Raw genomic sequence first — 10,000 nt, 5'->3', positions numbered from 1 at the left:
ACACACACACACACACACACACACACACACACACACACACATTTTTCTTTGTCTTTAAGCTAAAAGCTGATTTAATATTTGCATAAATAAGTAGCAGTAACAGAAACAGCAACAGTAATAGCAGCAACATTAGTAGCAGTAGTAGTAGTAGTGGTAGTAAAAGTCTCCTTCCTCTCATCATCATTATTATTGTTATTGTTATTGTGATTATTATTATTATTATTATTATTATTATTATTATTATTATTATTAGCATTGCCATCATCATCATCATCATCACCCTTCTTGATAATAATAATATCATAAATATTATTTTCATTAATAGCATTGGCAGTACAATAGTAGCAATACTTGTTGTAAAAGAAGAAGCAATATTATTATTATTATCATTATTATTATTATTATTATTATTATTATTAGTAGTAGTAGTAGTAGTAGTAGTAGTAGTAGTAGTAGTACGAGCAGCAGCAGCAGCAGTGGATATAATTAGATATACTACACAAAAAGTTTTCTCAGTTGACTTTGAAGCCTAAAAAAATAATGAAAAAAAAGTCAGAAAAACACTATTCTTGAAAAATAGAAAATGCTGAATTTACGTATAGACGTACTCGAATGTCCACCTACAAATACATCTTATGAAGTTCTAAGTCTTCACATAAATAAACCTTCACCATTCCATATATATTAAAAATCTTGTCATCACCATTTCCACCCAGTCTCCTTGTAGATGACTGTTACGTATCAAGTTATGGCATCTTTATCCTTCATTATTTTATGTTGCGTATCGTGTTGTGGAATAACGAGGCGGCGCGGGCAACTTTGTGGTGCAGCAGGAAGTGAGGTGAACCATTAGAGAAGACGAGGCTTATCTGGCGTGTGTTTTCCCGAAGTATTCACAGTGCTAAGGCCCCGAACGCTTCCATGGTACATCTGCCTCTTATTAAGCTCTCTCATTTACTTGTTGTTATCATCATTATCATTGTTATTACTATTATCACTATTATTATTATTACCCTACTATTGTTATTATTATTATTATTATTATTATTATTATTATTATTATTATTATTATTATTATTATTATTATCACTATTATTATCACTATTATTATTATCTCTATCATTATTATTATTATTATTATTATTATTATTATTATTATTATTATTATTATTATTATTATTATTATTATTATTATTATTATCATTGTTTTCATTATTATGGTGGTGGTAGTAGTAGTAGTAGTAGTAGTAGTAGTAGTAGTAGTAGTAGTAGTAGTAGTAGTAGTAGCAGTAGTGGCAGCAGCAGAAGTAGAAAAAGCAATAGCAATAGCACTAGTAGTAGTAGTAGTAGTAGTAGTAGCAGTAGTAGTAGCACCATCGTTAAGCAACACAGGAGAAATTCTCAAACTTGCAGGAGTTTGAAAAAAAAAATACTGGATTCATATAGAAATTCAGCCTCGTCTCAGAATTTAATCAATCAATTCACTGAACCGTTCAACAAAGCTTCACTGACCTTGCCTTGATAGCTTTGTGAGGTATCTTCCAAACTGGCAGACGAGAGAGAGAGAGAGAGAGAGAGAGAGAGAGAGAGAGACATACAGGCCTATACATAGTCAGATATGAGTTAACCCTATACCCCACCGCACTCAGATCCTTTGATAAAAAATAATAGTTAATACGTAGTTTATTTTTCACGTCTTCCCGTATTTTCTCCGAATTACTACATTTTATATTTCTTCTTCAATTATTCTTCCCGGACCCTTTCTTTATTCTTTCCCTTCACCGCACCATCCCTCGTGACCGCCATTCACATTCAAGCTGTTGCACCCTTCCTTCTCCCTTCCATTATACTTTTACTCCCACATTCCATTCTTAAGACATTCTCCTCTGTTCGGTCCCTCCCTCCCTTCGCCTCGCCTTTCTTCATTTTATGAGGTCCAGCACATGATGTTTTTCTTCCTAATAATCTTTCGTCTCCCTTCTCTCTCCCCCCGGCATTTCAGACAAGAAGTGGTTAAAAATAGCGGAAGAAAATTCATTTAAATTAGCATTAGAGATGAGCAACGACGAAGAATTTTTTTCTTTTGTGAAAGGTTTCCCACAAAATTCATATATAAATATTTTGTGTAATTGCGTTTACCACTTCTGCTATTTCCACCATCACTATTAATGGTATTGCTACTACTGATGATGATAGTGATAATGACAATAATAATAATAATAATAATAATAATAATAATAATAATAATAATAATAATAATAATAATGATAATAGCAATAATAATGATAATATTTATAGTAATAATAATAATAATAATAATAATAATAATAATAATAATAATAATAATAATAATAATAATAATAATAATAATAATAATAATAATAATAATAATAATAATAATAATAATAATAATAATAACAATAATAGTAATAATAGTAGTAATAGCAAGGATAATAACAATAACAACAATTAAAAAATGATAGTATTATACATCCACCACCACTACGACCGCTTCCATTATTGTTGCTGTTACTTCATTGGCTGCAGTGCTAGCGGTGCTGGTGGTGCTGTTACTGCTCTTCTATTACGCCACCAACAAATATTATTGATACTAATACTATTATTCATATATAAAAAAAGATCTAAAAACCATTAACTGCTGCTGCTGGTCCTGTTACTAGATATTGCTTCTTGTCTAACAGTAGAACTAATCCACTTTCCATGATATTTTTGATGACGAAGGTTATAGAATTTGACAGAACGGACGCCAAGATCTCCCCTTTCCGCGTTTGTTCCTCTCCCCGTCTCCCTGCCTCCCTTCCTACAGACTGCGTGCCTACCTGCCTCCCTCGTCTCCCTCCCTGCCTCCCCGCCTCCTGCAACCAACATATGTCGCCTCATGTGGGGAGTAAATCGAATTCCGGAAGGATTAATTGAATTTACTTCTTGGCGTGGGTGAGGAAAGAGGCGGAAATCAAGGCTAAGCGTTTCCTAATAAAAGAGAGGTCATTGTACCAGACTGATGATATTTTAGGTCTCCTTTAGGTTTATTATTTTTTTTCTTCTAATCTATAAATGTAAGACTTCCATCTCTTCCTACACAACTTTGAAACTCTATCTATCTTGTTTTTTTTTTCTCTTCATCTTTTTTTTCCCACGTGACCTGCTTCTACTGATTTCCGTCCCCTCCTTTTCCACAACATCCGCCTTCGTCATTTCCGCGTTCTCGTCGTCGTCCTCTTCCTCATTTTCCTGCTCCTAACTCAAACACTGCACACGCGGACAGCCTCTCAAGATTGGGATCAGAGTATGCCGGGCAGACACCAAGTGGGACCAGAAATACTGAACAAATATAACAATAGTAATAAAACCCAGTCCTTCTCCGCCTCCTGTTTTCCTTTCTCCTCCTTTTGCTATTCCTAATAACAAAAGAAAAAAAAACGTTCTTCCTATTCAATGAATGTAAATTTTTATAACTTTACTAATTACACTCCAGAATGTCTAACGAAAAATATATAATATCGCCTTCCTTCGCTCATTAATGCCAGGATACTTCATAAAACTGTGTTATTGGATCCGAAGCATCTCACATTGTAAAGTGAAGAAGCATTAAAGAAATTTCGCGTTCTTTTATTTTTACTTTTACCTTTAGGAAATTTTTCTTGGCTTACTGTACCGTCTCTTTCAGTCGTCTCCTTCCAACACATCCAAAACTTCTTCTTATATTGCCTTAAGCAGAAAATAAAGCACCGCTATTCCAAACCTAGCTGGAAGTTAAGCAATACTGTTGACTTTTTAGTTACGTAAGCCACGACTTTTCTGAGTGATAAAGCAAAGAAGCAAAATGTCATGATACTTAAAAGTGCATGCATTTTCAAGGTAGTTCTCAGTGTTCAAAGTTCGTTAGAATTAAAGTTCCTTGGTTTTAGTTCCGGTATCCATCACATTTAATGCTCTCCAGAACGTCGGCCAGGTGAGCCTAACTCCCTACTGTGGCGCCCCAACCACAACAGTAACCTTCCAGTAAACAGCTTAAACTCACGAGACTCGATTTGCCGACCTTAGCAATGCCAGGCCAGTGCGTTGTCAGGCTTTAGGGGACACTGGTGGGAACTCACTTTGTCTCAGACAATTTACGAAAACGCATGTTAGTTGCGTGCGTACCACTCCCTCGGTGTGACTATGAAAAAAAGCAGATAAAAAGAACTCATATTCTTTTAAGATAATTACGGAAATATAAGGATGGTAGTTTCGTCGTTGGTTTCGCCTCGTGAAGGTTACACGACTGGAACCAGATGAGATACTAAAAACAACTACAGTAATTACAAAGAAAGTTCATTCCTTGAACAATAACTGTAGCGCAGAAAATTGCCTCAGTAATCCAGGAATTGTTACGAGTGGCTATTCCTTGCAGTGCGTGAGTGAAGAGAAGGATATTCACGAAATAGGCTGAACTGAAATATCTTCCTACGTTTAAGCTAACATATCATCTAGTTATTCTCACTACAAATATACCAAGTTTCGCTGGTGTCCATTATTCGTATTGGACAAAGGAGAACAAATCTGGTTCGCACACGTTACAATATTGGTAAAGGTGGTGCTAGTCTCTGGATACGATGCGATACGTGCAGGGTGAGCAGTGAGCAGCTCCAGCCCGTGCAGTACTGGATATCTTTCCGGCAGGCGGCTTTAAGGTGATCTGGGAAGCTAAGTGTCAGTAGTCAACGGCTTTGCTCTCAAGGACACGAACACAGACTGCCTTAAAAAGCGGCAAACGGTTTCAAATATATGAGAGAGAAAGTACAAAACGTATATCAAACTCAGATAAAAGAAAAAAAAAAAAGAAACAGGCCCGGGGAAAAAACAAATAGAATAAGCAAAGCACTTTACGAGTTTTGCTGCAGAAACCAGGAGAACCAAGCCGCACTTTATACATAAGAGTTATAAAAGATCTCCTCCTCCTCCGCCTCCTCCTCCTCCTCCTCCTCCTCCTCCTCCTCCTTTTTTTATCAACCTCCTTCTATTCAGCACAAAAAGACAGTCAGCGAAATTCAAGCTTATGTTGAACAGTCTCGTGCATATCACCAAGGAAAGGCGGAAACAAAAAATACACTGACTAAAGTTATGATAAAAACAACAACAACAATAATAACAATAATAATGATAATAATAATAATAATAATAATAATAATAATAATAATAATAATAATAATAATAATAACAACAACAACAACAACAACAACAACAACAACAACAACAACAACAACAACAACAATAATAATAATAATAATAATAATAATAATAATAATAATAATAATAATAAAAATAATAATAATAATAATAATAATGATAATAATAATAACAATAATAATAATAATAATAATAATAATAATAATAATAATAATAATAATAATAATAATAATAATAAAAGAAAATAATAAAGATAACAATAATAATCATAATAATAATAATAATTATAATAATAATAATAATAATAATAATAATAATAATAATAATAATAATAATAATAATAATGATAATAATAATGATAAAAATAATACTAATAACAATAATAAAGAAGAAGAATAAGAAGGGGAAGAAGAAGAAGAAGAAGATAAGATGAAGAAGAAGAGGAAGAAGAGAGAAAAAAAGAAAAAATGAATGATAATAATGATGATAACAACACAAATATAAACAATAGATAAAAAAAAACAATAAAAAAACTGACAGTAGAGAACACACACACACACAAAGAAAAGAAATATAGAGGTTCCGTCGCTAACCTTGAGATGTAAACTGTACAAAACACATACACAGAGCGGCGACACTTGATATCGGCTTCAGACAGCAAAATGGACCTCGTAAACCATACCAGCGTCTCTGAAAACCATATCGTTGGATCCTGAGGCCAGATGACACCAGCATTTCAAAACAGAGTACATGGAATGGCCCTATCAAGCAGAAAAACGCTGGGGGATGATGGGAAATTCAGGCAAACACGTAATCTTTACCCAGGAAGTAAAAACAGCTTGAAAGAATCTTAAGGTAAATTGGCAGTTGTTTGTATTCTATCTATTGTATTATTTATATTCTACAAGCAGCACTGGATAATATATTTGACTTACAGAAAGACACAAAACTCATTCTCTCTCTCTCTCTCTCTCTCTCTCTCTCTCTCTCTCTCTCTCTCTCTCTCTCTCTCTCTCTCTCTCTCTCTCTCTCTCTCTCTCTCTCTCTCTCTCTAAAGACACCATACAGACACCATACAGAGACCACGTAACGTTATAGAGATACATGAGGAAACAAACACTTGAACAGAGAGACACATCAATGGAGGAAGATATAACAGACTTCTAATTGATCTTACACTCAAACACACACACACACACACACACACACACACACACACACACACACACACACACACACACACACACACACACACACACACACACACACACACACACACACACACACACACACACACACACACACACACACAGAGAGAGACAGAGAGAGAGAGAGAGAGAGAGAGAGAGAGAGAGAGAGAGAGAGAGAGAGATATATATATATATATATATATATATATATATATATATATATATATATATATATATATATATATATATATATATATATATATATATATATATATATATATATATATATATATATATATATATATATATATATATATATATATATATATGAATATATCTCCCAGTATATATATATATATATATATATATATACATAGCTTCTCCCAGTAGCCCAGCGTTCCCAGAAGACAAGCACACACACACACGTCAGAGTGCTGATAAGAGAGAAAGCTGCAGGTTCTATTTTCTTTTTACTTTCGGTTTATGCGGATCTCTCTCACGTGCAGGCAATCCTGGACAGTCAACGGTGAGGGATTTTGTCCAGCATACGAGATATGAGACAGATACATAGATAGAAATATAGAAATAGATAGATAAATAGATAGATAGATAGAAAGGTAGATAGATAGATAGATTGATAGAAAGGTAGATAGATAGATAGATAGATAGATAGATAGAAAGGTAGATAGATAGATAAAAGGTAGACAGAGAGAGAGAGAGAGAGAGAGAGAGAGAGAGAGAGAGAGAGAGAGAGAGAGAGAGAGAGAGAGAAATTAAATGCCCCTTAAGATAAAATTCCTAAGAAATAATGAGACAAACAGAGAAGCTGCCTCGCTATCACGGACGAGAAGAGGAGAGGAGGAAGAGGAGGAGGAGGAGGAGGAGGAGGAGGAGGAGGAGGAGGAGGAGGAGGAGGAGGAGGAGGAATACAAAGGAACAAACAGGAAAAAAGAGGAGTGGGGAGAGGAGGAGGTAGACAGTGATGATAGCAAAAATAGAAAGATAAAAAAAACTGAAGAGAAAAAAAATAAAGAAAAGAGAAGAGGGAGACAGATATAGAAGAGAAGATAATGAGACGAAAATATGTTTAATAATAAGAAAAAATCTGAAGAAACATAAGATGGTGACGATTGTGAGGAATAAAAAATAGGAGTAAAGAAAAATAACCATTGAAAAAGCAGTGAGATTCGGAGAAGGAGGAGGAGGAGGAGGAGGAGGAGAGAAGAAAAAAAAAACGAAGAGAAGGATAACAAGACCGAAGACAAAAAATGGCGATAACACGGAGAGCAAATACAGAAAGAGAGACACAAGGACAAAGACAAGAAGACGAACACAAAAGGCAAGTCAAGAAGGAGAGAAGAGAGAAGAGGTAAAAGAAACTAAAAAAATAAAAAATAGATACAACTGAACATCGGCTAACAAGTTACTGTCAGAACATAAAAGGATTACCAAATTGAATATTCTAATAAATCCACGTTTTTTTTTTTCTCTTGTATCTTTTTAAATGTTTTCGTGACTCGGACAGGAGGGCTTTAGGCTGCTCCACGCCCGCTCACTCCCCCCACACAGACAAGCACGGAGGGAGTAAAAGAATGTAAAACAGTATCCAGGCTTTTAAGGAAACTGGTACACAAATTCCTGAAACTCGAAGGAAGAAAAATTCAGCAGTGTAACTTTTCGCTAAGAGGTATTTCAGGGAGATTTAAGGTACCAGGTTAAAGAGTGTAAAATGTAGCGGCGAGAAACTTATCACCTGAATACCTCACGTCTCTATGAACTATTATCTCCACCACGAACTTTCAGAGCATTTCTCGCCATTGACTTGTGGTTCTCTCGGATATTCTTGGGGTTTACATTGCTCAGAAATGCGATGAGGCCAAAAGTTCTTTACTAACGACAGTCTTACATCGCTTCTTCTTCATGCAGTGCCCTCTTTTATTTTCTACCACTCTTCTAAACCTATATTAAAAAAAGAAGAAATATGCAAGTATAGTCTATGTTAGGACTGCATTTTCTGAAAGTCTGTGCGGCCAAGGAATAACAGGTGTAAATGTGTGTGTGTGTGTGTGTGTGTGTGTGTGTGTGTGTGTGTGTGTTCTGTTTTCCTGGATAGACAATGAAAAGCTCCACATTACTTCCTATGTTGAGATTTTTTACTCGTAACCTTCAAGAGGAAAGCTTTCATATATTGCGCCACTATAACTCATGTGTTGCTTCTCTTTCTGTATAATTTCGCGTACACGTCTGTCTCTCTTTACTTACAATGATTTACCTAAGTGGTGCGTCGCTGCCTCGCCCTTCACTGCATCCGTGAGGCGGCCGAGCATCTGGCTGGGCTAAGCGCTGAATGCGATATGGCAAGCTATGGTGCTGTGCTCTTGAATTCTGCAGGAGGAGGAGGAGGAGGAGGAGGAGGAGGAGGAGGAGGAGGAGGAAAAGGAGGAGGGAGAGGGAAAGGAGGAGGAGGAGGAAAAGGAGAAGTAAGAGGAGGGATGAGGAGGAGGAGGAAGTGGAGTAAAAGGAAGAAAAGGGGAAGACAGTGTTGATTAGGAGAACAATGATGATGCATCGTCGAGGAGGAGGAGGAGGAGGAGGAGGAGGAGGAGGAGGAGGAGGAGGAGGAGGAGGAGGAGGAGGAGGGAGAAGAGGAGGAGGAGGAGGAGGAGGAGGAGGAGGAGGAGGAGGAGGAGGAGGAGGAGGAGGAGGAGGAGGAGGAGGAGGAGGAGGAGGAGGAGGAGGAGGAGGAGGAGGAGGAGGAGGAGGAGGAGGAGGAGGAATACAAAGGAAGGACGAGTGACAGGAGGCCTTGCGACCTATGACGAGATCACTCGTTTACTAAAGTACATGTACAGAAGCTACATTTCTTGCCGGCGTCACCCGGCAAGAAATAAGACCCCGATTGCTGAGAAGGACAATCGGGGAAATTTACACAGGAAAGATGGGAAAAAAAGAGAGTACTAATGTAACTACTACTATCGCTAAGAAAAAGAGATATCTAGCGTAACTACTACTATCGCTAAAAGAAAAAAATTATCGGAAACCATCTTCTTTATATAACTTGTCTAATTTACTTTTGAACGTAGCTACCGTGTTAACTTGCACGACGGACGCTGGCAGCTTGTTCCAGTGTTCAACTATTCTTACGTTAAAAAAGTTTCTTCGCAAATCAGTATTAAATCGCTGTCCTTTAAGCTTCAAGCCGTTATTTCTCGTTACTGATTGCGAAAGCTCAAAAAGATTTTCATAGTCGATCTTATCTATATTTTTAAGTATTTTAAACGTTTGAATGAGGTCACCTCGGATGCGACGATCTCTGAGGGAGAACATATCTAGTCTTTTGAGACGTTCTTCATATGACAAGCCACGTATTCCGGGGATTAGTTTCGTTGCTCGTCTTTGAACGCTCTCTAATTTATTAATGTCTTTTTGATAACATGGAGACCAGAACTGAACCGCGTATTCCAAATGCGGTCTCATTAATGATGTATAAAGACGCGTTATGACTTCAGGTGTTTTATAATAAAAATTACACGCGATAAATCCTAAAACAGTGTTAGCTTTACGACTAGCGGCCGAACACTGTGCAGCACATTTTAAGTCATTTGTTATGAGTACTCCCA

The 10,000-nt window shown here is 36.5% G+C and overlaps 1 protein-coding gene across 3 annotated transcripts in view; it reads left to right on the top strand.

Moving 5' to 3' along the window:
• Positions 1–10,000, top strand: part of LOC123498037 (gonadotropin-releasing hormone receptor-like) — a 190,035-nt gene that overhangs the window by 152,768 nt on the left and 27,267 nt on the right. The gene's annotated exons all lie outside the window — the stretch shown is intronic.

The sequence above is a fragment of the Portunus trituberculatus genome, chromosome 47 (genome assembly GCF_017591435.1).
Source record: "Portunus trituberculatus isolate SZX2019 chromosome 47, ASM1759143v1, whole genome shotgun sequence".
Classification (NCBI taxonomy): Eukaryota; Metazoa; Arthropoda; class Malacostraca; order Decapoda; family Portunidae; genus Portunus; species Portunus trituberculatus.
The sequence above is the reverse complement of the archived record's forward strand: the minus strand, read 5'-3'. Positions and strand labels throughout refer to the sequence as shown.